General features: G+C 43.8%; 1 long non-coding RNA gene across 1 annotated transcript in view; it reads left to right on the plus strand.

The window, feature by feature from the left end:
• Nucleotides 1-14,562, plus strand: part of LOC119243099 (uncharacterized) — a 61,531-nt gene that overhangs the window by 12,377 nt on the left and 34,592 nt on the right. Inside the window, exons 3-5 of the long non-coding RNA XR_008551374.1 lie at nucleotides 12,287-12,421; nucleotides 12,633-12,775; nucleotides 14,126-14,285. This is a non-coding gene — a long non-coding RNA (uncharacterized LOC119243099). The remainder of the gene's footprint in view (nucleotides 1-12,286; nucleotides 12,422-12,632; nucleotides 12,776-14,125; nucleotides 14,286-14,562) is intronic.

A 14,562-nucleotide genomic window follows, 5' to 3' on the forward strand; every position in this document is an offset into this window, starting at 1 on the left:
ACTATCTTCTAAATAACATCAGTTCCCACAGGTTAAGGGTTCAGTCTTCCAACACTGCCCTCCATTTCAGACACCAGTTACAAGCATACATTGTTACCTACAGATTGGAGGCTTGCAATCCCCTCCTTAGACTTCAGGTGACACTTGCATGCCCAGGTTACAGTTGATATCTGTGTTTCTGACTGATTGGTTATAAATCAGAAGCTCCCAGACACCCCCCTCAGGCTCAATTAATTTTCTAGAGTAGCTCACAGAACTCTTTTACTCACTAGATTATCCATTTATTACAAAGGACATTATTCAGGAACAGCCAGATGGAAGAGATACATAGACCAGGCTATGGAGAACAAACACAGAGCTCTCATGCCCTCTTCAGGGGCACCATTCTCCCCAAATTTCCCCTACAGGTTCACCAACCCAGAAGTTCTCTGAAGCCCCTCCCTATTAGGTTTTTATGGAGGCTTTGTTACTTTGGCACAATGATTAAATCATTGGCCATTTGCAATTAAACTCAACCTCTAGTCCCTCTTCCCCCCAAGGGAGTTACAGGAGGAAATAGGTGGGACTGAAAGTCCCACCCTATTCATGTTGGTTTCCCTGGCAACCAGTTCCCATTCTCAGGTGTTTCCCCAGAAGACACTTCATTAACCAGAGACAACTTTACCACTCTCCATACTTAGGAAATTCTAGGTTTTTGGGAACTGGGAGCCAAGAATTGTGGATGACGACCAAATATATATATATGAGAAGTAGAGTTTGGTCACCTGAATAACCAAATATACATATTTCCTACAAATCATAATGTCACATTCCTGAAGGACTCCTGAATCAAAGGTGATGTGCATTTCTAATTTTAGTGGGTATTGCCAGATTAATTTTAAAAAGAGTCATGTCACCACTAGCAATGTGTGAGGTGTGCATCTCCTGACATCCTCATCCATTGAGGTCATTAGCAGTCTTTCACACACCGACCCATCTGTTGCTCTTATTTTAATTTGCATTGATTTTGCTATGCATTGAGCGACTGTGGCACTGGTTATCTCTTTGTAAGCATGTGGCGTTGCTTGTTCATATCCTTTGCCTATGTGTCTAATAAGTTTAAATATGCCTAAAGGTTGTCTTCCAAGGGTAGAGTACAGCACAGCAGAATGGAACAGGCAGTGCAGGGTGCAGATTTATGATGAATAGTGTGGAGGGTCCCAACTTTGGGGCAGCTGCCCTCATCACAGTCGGATGGTGATATCTACCATTAGCACCTCCTCCACCCACTTGTGTGATGTCCAGGGACTCTGGATGGCACAACTCTCAGGAGCCATGTTCATATAGAAAATGGACAGTGGGAGAAGGATTGAGACCTGGAGCTGTGCATTGCTAGTTCTCTGTGATGATAGCACTTAAAGGATTGTACCATAGTGTGCATGTGTGTGTGTGTGATCTTTTCAGACTCTGAGCTTAGTAAACTGGTCCTCAAAACTTAGTATAGGACTTGGCACATAATTGGGTCTCCAAAGTGTTGGCTGGCTGAATAAATAAAGATGTCTGCAAGAGGTGACAGGCTTCAGAAGGTGATGGGTGAAGGTGGTCTGTCTGTGTTTGTATGTGTGTGTGTGTAAATTCAGGCATTGAGGTTAGTCTTTGGTCTTTGGATGGAGGAAGTGCTAATGGTAGGTATCACCAGGAAATTCAGCCAGGGGATGGAGGAAAGGTATGCGACAGGCCAGTTCCTTTTCCTCTTCTTTCCTTTACCCACTTTTCTCTAAGACCTCTCTATGCTGTTCCCTCTCATTCCAGCTTTATATAGGAGTCACTGTCCTTTCCTGAGAGCACCCTTCCACCTACAAACTTTACGCATTAGGGCAAGGGGATTGTGTTAGATAAAGCCCATTATTCCCCTGAATATTCCTGCCAGTGAACCTGTGGTCTGCAGAATAGCAGCTGATTTCTGTGTGGTTCAAAAGGAACTGGTCAAACTCCAAAGATAGAACTCAGAAAAATCATGACCAATTACTAATGATTAAAGGAGCAAGTGTATGTGTGTGGTGGGAATCAGAGAAGTGCAGGGTGAATGGGGTGGAGATGGGGAAAAGAAACCAAGTGGATACTACAAGCCATTTTATTCATTTGTTAATTTTCTTCCATTCATTCATGCAACAGATTTTAGACAAGTTCAGCATTTGCAATCTTCTTGAGGTCAAGAAATTCTCTGGAAATCTGTGGAGCGCTATTGTTATCTCTCATAAAAGCATCCCTTAATGTACACAAAAGGCTTGCATATGATTGGGGGACTTCCTGCTTCATTGCCTGGGACTTCTAAGTTCCTGTTTTTTTGCCTGTAGCCTTAGAGGTGGAAAGAGAGCCTCAAGGGATCTGATTTCTTAAAGGACTATTGCCACATTGTAATTACTCCCCCACCCCCCAAAGCCAATTAAAGTGTCCACAAAGCATTGACATTTACTTAGTGGGGTTGAGTCATAGGTTGAGTCACAATGGAAGAAAAAGGGAGGCAGGGGACAGAAGTGTCTGTTGCCAGAGGCACATGAATGCCAGGTGAAGATTAGAAAAACCTTATAAGAAAGATAAAAGGCATAGTTTTCACTTTGAACTTGAAAAACATCCACCTTGCACAGAAGCAAGTGGACAAAGTTAAATGTGAAAATAAAAAAAACACAACAGAGTTCAGAACTACAATCATAGGTATTTAGAGCTGGGAGGACTTTCTGGAAGGTGCATAGTGCATTTACCCTAAAGGCATTCTTGTACATTTATTCTATAATTTGTCGCATTTTCCCATTCAACCTAAATGTTCTCTTTATCATCATTTGAGAGGAAAGGGCTTTGTATGGTGCTGACCCAGAATTCATGCTCTTTTTCCCCTCATGTGACTGTCAGAGAGTCCAGGCCTGGTGCAGGGCCAGGGCTGGTGCAGTGGTGAGGCCAGGAAAGGAGGTCTGGAAGCAGAGGGCAGGTTTCTTTCTCCATAGAGGGGCCATGACTTCCATCCTAAGGTTTTTCAGCAAGTGCTCATCCGCAGGCATTGCCTATGAGTGTAAATCTTCTCACATTTCCCTATGATTTGCCAATTTTCTTTCCTCAACTCTTAGTAACAACTTGATCATTCAGGGCCTTTGAATAGGAATGTTCTGGATTAGTAAATATCATACATCCACATACCCTGTACCCTTGAACAGAATTCCAAAAATTCTGCAGTTTGATCTTACTCAGCATTCTGGATGGATTGTTTTGTTTTTGGGGAATGACAAGTGTCCCCAGGACCGTGGTCTGTTAATACCCTAGGAAGGAGCATATGTGGCATCAGAAGAGTTTCAAGGACTGGGCTTCTTTCTAGTTACCTCCTTCTCACAGAAATGCAAAAGAGAATGTGGGGCTAGGCACCTGGCAGCAATTTAATGGGGCCGTTTTCTTCAAAATTAATGAGGTACAAGCAAATGCGATCTTTTCCCACCATGCACAACACATTAAATGCCAGAAAAATGCTACCTTTTCCTTTTTCTCTGCCACTGTCCCATCCTTTGATTTTTTTCCAGTAGTATCCCAAATGTACCTATCGTTTATGCATCGCTTATACACCGCGGTTCTGAGCCTTCTACCTACTTGAGATGGAAGTTGCTAAGATAAATGAGAGAGGCAGTCTTCGTTTTCAGGTGAGCTGAGTGCATTTTTGCCAACATGTTATGAGGCTACAGTTTCTCCACAGCTTCCTTGATAGTTTGCTTCATCACGAAATTCCAAGCACAGGAAAAATTTGAAAATTAGAGCTTTAGTATTCTGTGACTCAAAGTCTTGCAGTGTGCTGTGCTGTCATTAAGCTGCTGTCTCGTAGCTGTAAACCCATCCTTGTGTGCTCTGTGATACTGGGACTGAGGCTGGGACTCTGCAAACTTCTTTTTTTCCCACTGACACCAGCCTTAGGCTATGCCAATGGGGGGCGCTAGAGGGAAATGGCAAGGCTGCTGGAGGAGAGCACACCATTGCTCTAGCACACCATTCCCTTCCTGTGGTTCATGGGCACTTCTGCCCAACAATTGCTTGGTCACTGGCTGTCCAGTGTCCCTTCCTTCGGATTCTCTTCTGGATTTGTATCTGTCTTTCTCTGAGCAGCTCACAAACACCAGGCTCAGTGAGAGCAACTTGTCCTCTTGCCTCTGAGAAAACTAGCCTTCCCTCCCTGGAGAACTTTCTCATGAAATTCTTGACTATCCTTTTATTTTGTGGATACTGTCTTGGACCATAAGTTGAATCACTGAGGTAACAGTGATGGATAGAAAAAAGATAAAATTAATCTTAGACTCTTTGCTTATTTGGGGCCCTCCACATCCTGTCTAGGAAGAGACTCTTGGCTCCAAAAACAGGTAACCCCCTGGTTTTGTAGTCTTGACTGATAAATAGTAACTACCACTAGCAGAGAGGAAAATGGAGATTTCTTCTTCTTTTTTTTTTTTTAAAGATTTATTTATGTATACAAGAACTGGGGTACAGGCCAGAGATGCAGGGGGTGAGAGGATTCACCAGAGACAGAGTGGGGAACAGAACAGGCAGATTGACTGCAGTACAGTGCTGAGGGGAGCAATGGGAGAGTAAGGAGAGGTCTGCTGCGCCATGTGGGTTGCTCCCTGGCCTGCCGGGGTTTGAACTCGTGCTGCAGAGGCTGCAGACAGCTTCACAGTGCTGTGCTCAACCCCTTGCGCCACCAGGGAGGCCCTGAACATTTATTCTTGGAAGTAAAACACGAGAACTAACCTGGAAGAAGAGACTATGGGGGTGTCCCAGCCAGCTACGTCTTCAGCTCCCTTCAGGTAGGGCTTGGCTGATACAAAGCATTGAGATTGGCAGGTTTTCCCAGGAAATCCTGGGAAATAAGGACACATTAGAAACAAATTGCTGCAAGCTTGGCTTTCCAGGGCATTTGTTAATTTCCAGACAGGGCAATGTGCATATTTGGAACTCTGATAGGCAATTTTCGAGTGAGAAAGGCATGGATTTAGAAGATAAAAGATTTTCTCATAAGGAAATGCCTTTTCAGTCTGTGGGTTACCCCTGGGGGAGGGAGGTTTCTGACTTCAGCCTGCAGTCATGCCACAGATGGCAGAGAGGTGACCACAGAACTCAATGCAGATTTTTCACAGCAGGTCTCCATCTCCTGACTCTGCCTCTGCTTCCAGCTTTGCCCAAAACTTGTTCAGATTTTTATTTCCTTTCATAATAGTGACCATTGGGGTTCTGGCATCTGCTGCATAAAGGCAAAGCAGATTCTTAGTGTGCAAGATTTAATAGGATAAGTGTGCATTGAGATAGAAAAAAGAAAGTATAATAAAACACCCCAAATCACCTATCAGCTCATGGGTAAATGCCCAGCTAAACAGGGGTGGCCCAAAGCAGGGCCACTGAGGCCTGAGCCTGCCACAAGTCTAAGGCACCTGCCAGCAGGGGCCCATAGGAAAGGGGTCAAAGGGGCCAAGCAAGTCAGGACAAAAGGAGCAAAATTAAAGTGCAAATCAAGATAAAGTCTGTCATTGTCACCCTCCCCACCCGTCTCTCACCCAAATGTCACTGCATGTCTTTCCTCCACATCTCCTCCAAGTACCCCATCCCTGTACTGAGGGGCAAGCAGCACTTCTTCACATGTCTCTCTGCTCCTTGTGTCTCCCCCAGGCTTCTCTGGCTTCCCCTTGCCACTCAGCTCCACCCTTCATTAGGTGGAGCAAGGGACATGGAACCTTTTAATGGCAATTCCTTTCTGTAGCAGGTGCAGTAGCTTAAATGCAACTCAAAGCAACAGTGCGAAGACTCTGCCTCAGCACACTGATGCACACCTGCCAAGAGCTGGGACAAATGTGACACCTTTGAGTACTTGAAGATTAGCATTTTTCCCAGGCACCAAAAGCTCTGTTTTATTGTTTGTTTGTTTATTTGTTTAATGGATACCCTTGGCCTTATAATATGCAAAATGAGTCAACATGTTCCTTTTTTTCCTGCTTAATATCAGGGGCATGTGATACTCTTTGAGAAAGCTGCAAGGAATGTTACAAAGATCCATTTCATCAGCCTTCCACAAGTGCCCAAGAAAAAGAGTGCTTTGAAATGCATTTACTGAGAACTCCACACATTGTCCAACTGCTCCACGGTCTAATGATTCCTGTCATGACTCATTTTGAAATGGACAAGTCAACCTTCAAAAAATACATTGTTTAGCGGCACGTATTTGTTCATTGACATCTTTTGCCTTTGGCTGAGCACTGTGCCCATCTTTCCCTGAAAATATTTTCCTCCTCTGCTGCCTCTCTCTCCAGAGCAAGGTAGAGGTCAATGACTTTAACATAAATGTCTGCTCTGAATTTGATCAGCTGTCTTTTCTGATCTCTGCTGTTTTATCCACAGATGCCTTCCCTTAGTTAAGTTTGGTTTTGACCAGATCTTCAGGCAAGGACTTTACTGCAGGTGGTTTATTTGCAAAGTGATTCCAGGAGAGGGGAGAGAGAGTATTCTAAAGGGTACCCATTAAACAAGCAAACAATAAAGTAGGTGTATATGAGTGGAATTATCTCTCCATTTGGTCAGGACATGTGGGAAGTATGTACATTGCCTCTCAGAGCTGAAGAACAAAGACCAGAGACTGGAGCTTTTCTCATTGGCTCCTGTTGCCCATTTGTTATAGGACAGGGAGAGGGGCAGCCCAAGCCCCGCAAACCTGCCTATACTAAATGGGTTCTGCCATCCGCCGCATCAACACAAAACATAGGAGACTTTAATGGGAAGGAACTTTAATAAAAACTAGGAAACAATACAGGTAAGGCAAAGAGTCTAGTTTCTAAATGAAGCACCCAAAGTTACCCGTCCCCTCGTGGGTAAAACTCCATCCATATGGGATCGGCCCAGAACAAGGCCCCAAAGCCTGCTACAAGTCTAAAGCATCTTCCAGTGGGGACCCACAGAAAAGGGTCACAAACAACCGGACAAGCCCGGAAGGAAAAGAGCAAAATCAACATCAAGATAAAAGCTGCCATTGTCACCTCCCCACGGGTCTCACCCACATCTGTGTCACCCAGTCCACGACCAAAAGACAAGCGCAGTTTCTTCACATGTCTCTAGGCTCCATGCGCCTCCTCCAGGTCTCCTGGCTCCATCCTGCTTCCTTCCTCAGTCTCTTCTGCAGCTTCTCCTCTTCCTGCTCAGCTCCACCCTCCCTTGGGTGGGGCAGGGAACCTCCCCCTTTCCTGGGGACCACCCTGTTGCACATTAGTTGAAAGCTACCTGGAGCTCTTCACTCTCTTGTGCTTCTGGGTTGCAGGTAGTGTGGGCTGCAGGTAGTGGGAATGTGAAACAGCACAACACAAGCTGGAGGGGCTGTCACAGCTCATATGGACTCTCCTCCATAAATCCTGCTCCAATCAGAGGGTATGGGTGGGATGGACATGGTCACCAGAGGTGAGCAACTGACTCTTTAGCCAGACCACCTGGATCAGACTGCTAGTTCAATCACTGAGTAGCTGAGATCTCGGTCAAATGACCAAACTTTCCTCCTGGGATCTATTGTCCTCCTGGGGAAAATAATAGGGCTTTACCCCGTGGAGTGGTATATTCAACAAATTCAACTATGGTTACCCAACAATATTCTCCTATTCTCAGTTGCATCCAGCTCTCCCTTTTCTCTTTCAAGGTGAATGCAGCTTCTCTGTGCTTCCATATTTCCCAGGGGAAGTGTGGAGCTCTGCACCAGCACACACTGATGAGGCATGCCTTCCCTCTCCCGTTATATACATTGGGATTTTACAGCTGCATGATCCCTCTGAGGCCTCCCCTTCACCTCCTTTTCATCTTCTTGCTTCTCTGCTTTCTTGCCCTGGTGTCCTCAGTGTGCAGATGGCTGCAGAGCTCAAGCCCTCAGTATGCCCTCCTGTTGCAGCTGGCTGAAACCCTGTGTGATTGGAGTCACATTGTACTGCCTTCAAAAATTCACTGCAATACTGTACGTTCTAACAAGTGCTGATGTAAAACATTTCCCTACCAGAATCTGTTGATAGTCTAATACTTGCAGTACTTAGATTAATGGTGACCCTTTTGGTGACCCTCTAAGTAGAGATAAGCCAGAGTAGTTCAGCTAATGTCAGCACTCAGGGATCTAAACTTTCCTAATTGACTATAACAACTCTAAGCAAAAAGCATCTCGTCTCCTGGAAAACAGGAATGTTTTTCTTTTTCCAGATGATGTATCAGGTAAAAATTAACCTACTGTTTTATTTTTCATTTTTACTTTGACTGCCAGGATGCTCTGAGCTAAATTATATGTTCCAGAATAACAATTATACTTCATTGATGTTTTCTGATATATCTACCTTTACCCTGGGATTTAAATTGTCTTAATAGATAGGTCTTTTATTCTAAGCTGACTCACATCCTCTTAGAAGGATAAGTGGGAATAGAAAATGATGCATGAATTATTAGAAGTATCATTGCCCCCACTGAAACATACAGTCACTATTGTTTGTTCAGCCATTCCTGAGTATAGCACCTGTCAAAGCTTGTTACACAAGATGTTGGTAGTTTCTGTCCTATTGTTTAATAGTTGATAAGGCAGTGATATTTTAGATGTTGCCATTTATTGAAAATCCAACTAAGGCGCAGGCTTGAGCATCAGAGGCTTGAACTCAGTCTTGAGACCCAAGTACATGGGCTCCAGGTGTTGGTCAGAGTTCTGTTTCTGGCTCTATTTCTCTTAGTTTCTCCTAGCTTGGCTCTCCTGTGTTGTGTTTCCCCCAAGAATGGCCTCCCTCACTAGTGGTGGGAGCTGCCAACTGCCTCTGGTGAAAGCCCTGCACTTGCTTTTGCATGGGCCACGCTCTGGGAGTTCACCCTGAGCCTGCAGTGAGGGGAGCAGGACTTTGCTTATTGGGTGGACCAGTCAATGCCCCCTCCCTGCAGCTGCAAGCTCAGCAAAGCCCCCAGGTTCTGCACAGTTGGGGTGGGGTGAGGAGGAGTGGAAGAGAAGACAAATGACAGAAGCTTATTTCTCACTGACTGGGGATGTCTTCAACCCGCTCTGTGCCAAGATACTATACAACTCAGAATATGCACATTTATGTGGGATGGATAATGCCAGGTGTGGTCTTTCTGGGTCTTATAAGTTCAGTTAAAACACCCTCACTGTTTTGTTGATCTCTAGAAAGAATTTGCCTGATTCCACTAGAATAGGGCAGATAGGAAGCTTCCTGCAATTATATTCCTTCTATACGGGTTTTCTCCACCAGATGTTTTACAGTTTTACAGGGCCCTTCAACCAATTGACAGCCATTTTGAGATAGAGTTTAACACAATAAGAGAAGAAAATTGGGGGGTTGGAGGGGACACATGTCCAAGAAGCTAACTATTGCTTGGTTCACTGTAGCCACAAATCACTTTACACCAAAGTTCTGGAAAGGAATTAGTGCATCTCTTCAAAATACACTTTTTCTTTCCAAGTTCCTGTATTTTCCTATATCTAGTTATAATTTGTGTCTGAAGTAAGCATTTAAGAGAAGCCTGTCAGAATTTATGGAAAAGAAGAAACCCCATGTGCGCACATGTACCCACCCCCTCAGACACACAGATGCCTGTCTCCCTTCCACCAGCATCTTTTTCCTGCTGGATGATTAGACCCTGGATTAGACCCTGCTCTCTGCCAAATGTCCCTTCTGGGAGGAGCACTGTGGTTTCAAGTTCCTTCACAGAGCTGCGGCTTGTTTGGGTGCAAGAGTGAAGTGATCCCTGGTGGAAGAATGGGCATATTGACTGGGTAGGCCCTGAACAGGCCCCCAGAGTATTCTCAGCCTGACTCAGAGGTCCTGAGACCGCCCCCCCCCCCTACTGTAGGGTGAGGCTGGCATGCCTGCCTCTTGCCAGGGCTCAGAACAAAGTAGGAACATTGGTGACTTTGTCCTCAGTGAGGGAAACCAGGCCATGGTGGCCTGAGGCGCAAACAGGAGAGGGGCTGTGTGCTGAGGTGTTATCATCTTTTCGGTAATTACTCCCAACTGTTTAACACCTCTTCCCACCTGCCTTCATTTCTACCTAAAAAAGCAGGGATGAGGAAATCAAAAAGGCATTTGTTGAATCCAGTATGTTTTTGGTGATGGCATAAGATAATCGGGTGAGCCAGGACTGTTTTTGCCCTGATAAATATTGCTGGGCCCCCATAATAGCAACTATGAATTCTTCTCCAAATGGAGCAGTTGGTGGCACCCCCAGATGCTTAGGTGAGTTTAGCCATCCGGTACCAAGGAGGATAATGGAAGAACTGTTTCTGGCTCTATTTCTCAGTTTCTCCTAGCTTGGCAGTCCTCTATGTGTTGCTTTCTTCTCCAGAATGGCTTTCCTGCACAGGGGTGGGGCTGCCAGCTGCCCACTCGTGAAAAAAGGCCCTGTGCTATCTTTGCTTGGACAGGTCAGGACTGGGGAACCAGACCAGCTAAAAGGCTCACCTTCTAAGGGATTGGTCCCCCAGTCAAAATACATAGTGCAGAGAATTGTGAGTAGCTCCGAACTGATCTGGCTGGGACATAGACTGACTCTAGGTTGAGGCTTTGGTTCTTGGGACCAACCCATCCCAAGAAGTCCAATTATGAAGGTTGTGAACACTCAGGTTTCCAGAAAGACTTACACTTGACTCCCACGTGGTTGGGAGTAACTAGTCTGGTTTCAGGCCTCAGTTGCCCATGAATAGAGTTAGGTTGCTATTGCAGGTTTTGCCTTATGTGGGCTGGTTTGGAAGAAGCTGAGGTTTGGTTCAGTGGCTCAGGACCTCAGGAGCCCCTGCTTATGGCTCTTGGTATGGCAAAAATTGTTTCATACAGTTGTATAGTCTTCCCTGGGCAAAGGCCCCTGACTCATGGCAGAGGAAATACTGAAGTCCAGCCAGGCCTTTTGTGCTGGTCAGTTCTGTGCAGAAGGCATCCTTCTTTGTAATTCATGCAAAGGAATGGAACGGACTAATGGTGTTTCTGGCAATAGATACTCACCATGAGCAGTGACTGTGTCCTCTCCCTGTTCCGTCCCAATTTAGGGTTGGGCTCACAGTTTGTAATAAAGGATTATACATCAATGGACCAAATCTATCACAATGTCTCCAATTTGGGACCCTCTTCCTTAAATTTTTTTTTTTGCTAATTTAAATAAGTAAAATGTTGGGCCTCTCTGGTAGCGCAAGGGGTTAAGTACTGCACTATGAAGCAATCCGCAGCGTCTGCAGCTTGATTTCAATCCCCAGCCAGACAGGGAGCAGCCTACATGGCATAGCAGACCTCTCCTGGCTCTCCCACTGCTCCGCTCAGCAGTGTGTTTCAGTCAGTCTACCTGTTCTGTTCCCCACTCTGTCTCTGGTGAATCCTTCACCTCCCTGCACTGCTGGCCTGTGCCCCAGTCTTGTATGCATAAATAAATAAATCTTTAAAAAAATAAAAATAAATAAGTAAAATGTTACCTTTTTGGTCCACTCTGGAGAACTATGGTACTATTTACTAAAGCAATGTCTTACAATATAATAATTCTAGTATTGTGTACATACCCCAGAGGATGATGGCTCTGTCCACCAAAATATATGTATAAAAGTATTCATAAAAGTATTATACATAATATCCTCAAACTGGAAAAATCCAAATTTCCATAAAAAAATAGATATATGGTGATATAGTCAAATCATGGTATTCTATCCAGCAGTAAGAATAAGCCCTATGGACCTGCTTGTAGCCATCTAGATTCATCTAAGAAACAAGAAAAAAATGAGATATAAAATACTACTTATGTTCCCATTAATGAAAAAAGTTCAAAAGTAGGTAAAATGAGTCTTTGATGCTAGTTTGCAGGGAAATAATGCCTGTAGGGGACTGCTGGGAGCAGGGAATGTTCTGCTGCTTAAATTGTTCTTTTTTTGAAAATTCATTAAACTGTATACTCAGCAATTTGTGAACTTCTCTATATGTATGTTATACTTTAATAAACGTGGTATTTTGTTTGTTTGTTTGTTTTTAAAGTTTTTCACCAGAAGATAAGTTTCAGGGAATGGGGAGGTGACTGTGGGCTAAGGAAGTTGAGTAAATTTCTGGTTCCCAGTTGAACTTCCATCTCCCTCCTCCTTTCTTTGGATCTATTAACTGTTGTGACTGTTGGATCTATTAACTGCTTGGATCTATCATATTGTGTCAACACACATGAGAACTTAGCTATCTATAGTAAATATTGGATCAGTTACTCAGATAAGCTTAATATTTGCATTTCCTTATACACTTTATTGTTTCAGGAATTACTTCCAAGTAAAGAGCCCAAGACCTCCTAAGGGACACCCTGGTAGACACCTCTATTTTCCAAAGAGAGAAGTCATTCTTACCTGTGTCCTGATTGTTATTTAGGACACATGGTTCAGTGTTTATGCCAGGTAAGTGGGTTTCAGGTTGGGACATTTGCTTGGGAGAACAATTTCCAACACTCTGGTCTCTAGCAAAAACCTTGAAAGATTCTCAAGGGCCATGGAATACATCCACAGCTCCACCTGCCAGGGATTATACTGGAATGTGGGAATGCTGGTCTCTGGACCCTACCTGGACTAGAGCCCTGTAGAATTGTTTCTCCTTGATTGCATTCTCAAGGTCAGGTCTGTACCCTGAAGTTGATGAGGACATTCACTTTGCTTTATGGGTACTCTCAGGAGAAATGTGACCTACTTGAAGAATGGGAAGCTGGCACCTCTCAGCATGAGACTTATTTTTATCTTAAGAACACTTTGAACCAGGTAAGCTTCTCTTTTTAGTGTTGGAAGTTTCTTAAAGCCAAATGTGAGTATTAAACATGTTTAGGGATTTATATGCATTTTAATATATAATATCTGGCTCTATTTTATACCTTTATCCTTGTTTTATTATGTCTTTCTCACCTCCTTTTTATTTATGTTACCTTGATATATTTTATATATGCTTCTAGGTGACCTTCCAGTGTTCTAGAACCTTTGCACTTATTAAATGTTTGGGAATTTTGTGAACCCCTTGTTAACAATTGATAACGTGAAGTCAGCCATAGTGGGAATATTTACACCATGGATATAGGCAGACACTATAACATAGATCTTTTTTTAATTCCAGAGAGGTAATTTAATAGCATACTACAGTTTACATCCTTTCCAGAAGAGTAGTATATTAATAAGTATGTTTTTAAATTATACATTCAAAATTATTAAAAGTATTATGAAATTATGTAAGTTAAAGAGTATATATAATTTTAAATCTTAAAAAACTGTTTAGGGTACAGACGTATTTCAAGGGTAGATAAATTTATAAGACTGGTTTTTATTGATGGCAAGGGAAAACTGGGATTCTTCTAAACTGTGCTTTCTAGTCAAGTTTGGCAGTCATGCAGCTACTCTGTAAGGGAGGATATTTATGTATGTGGATGCGGTGAAAACTGTTTGTATTTCCATTGATCACATTTTAAGTTGCATTTTGGTAAATTGGGCAGTTTTAGAAGCAAGTTGATGTCCCAGTCCATGTGCAATGGTTGCTAAGGGACCATTCAATGCAAATTAGAAGTAATAATAGTTCTGGTTTAAAAGGGCAAAGAATTAGAGCTGGGAAGAGAAAGTGACTATGGAGGACAAAGGTTTTGCAGTGGCAAATGTGGATGCTTGCTATGCTGCTCTTCTTTCTGCTTCCGTCCAGGGGTAGAGAGCTAAGGAGGAATAGGGACAGTGCAGGCACATAGAGAGCTTCCTGCACTCGCTGGCTGGCAAGTGCTCAGGGTGCTCTGGTCTTGGTTTGCCATAGAAAAAGTACAAATAGCTACAGCCAGCATGTTTGTTATTCAGAATTGGCAGCCCAGCAATCTCCATCTTTAGCAATAGCACGTAAGAAAATAGAAAAAGATCTGTGACAGTAAAATGGCAATCCCTGAGCCACAAACAATGATACTGAAGATAGCTGGCAAGGGAAGATGGCTGGCACATGTCCCAAACCTGAAGATCTCTCAAAGGCATTAAAATGGGACCATTTACTGACCATGGAAATGCTAACGGTGACAGTGCAATTGCTGCCAGGTGCAGGACTCTGCTAATGAACACTTTTCTGATATTAACCCTTTTATCTCATAACAGATGAAGAAACTGAAGCATTGATGGGTAAAGCCACTTGATCGGGGTGCTCAGTGAACAAGAGAAGGAGTCAGGATTTGGGCCTCTGCTCAGGTCAGCCAGAAAGAAGGATTTGTGTGGATGGCGGTCATCTGAACTGCAGTGTCCAGGGCACCAGGAACCAGTAAGTGAAGAGTGGGGATGTGTGTGGCATGAGAACAGTAGAAGAGAGATGGGTGGATAGAAACAAGATAGGTGCCGGATCAGGAAACCTGCAGCGTCAAACCAGAGGGAAACAAAACCTACTTAGGAAACCTAGACAATCTGCTCCCTACTGTTCAGCAGCCCCATGTATTCAGGCCATCACTGTGTCTCCATGCTGTGAAAGTCAGCCACAGTTTGGAATTTGGAAGGCTGGGACAATTAGTGGAAGGGCTAGACAAGGCTTACTCTCTTCTACC

The sequence above is a fragment of the Talpa occidentalis genome, unplaced genomic scaffold (assembly GCF_014898055.3).
Source record: "Talpa occidentalis isolate TD23 unplaced genomic scaffold, MPIMG_talOcc4v2.1 talOcc4.13, whole genome shotgun sequence".
Lineage (NCBI taxonomy): Eukaryota > Metazoa > Chordata > Mammalia > Eulipotyphla > Talpidae > Talpa > Talpa occidentalis.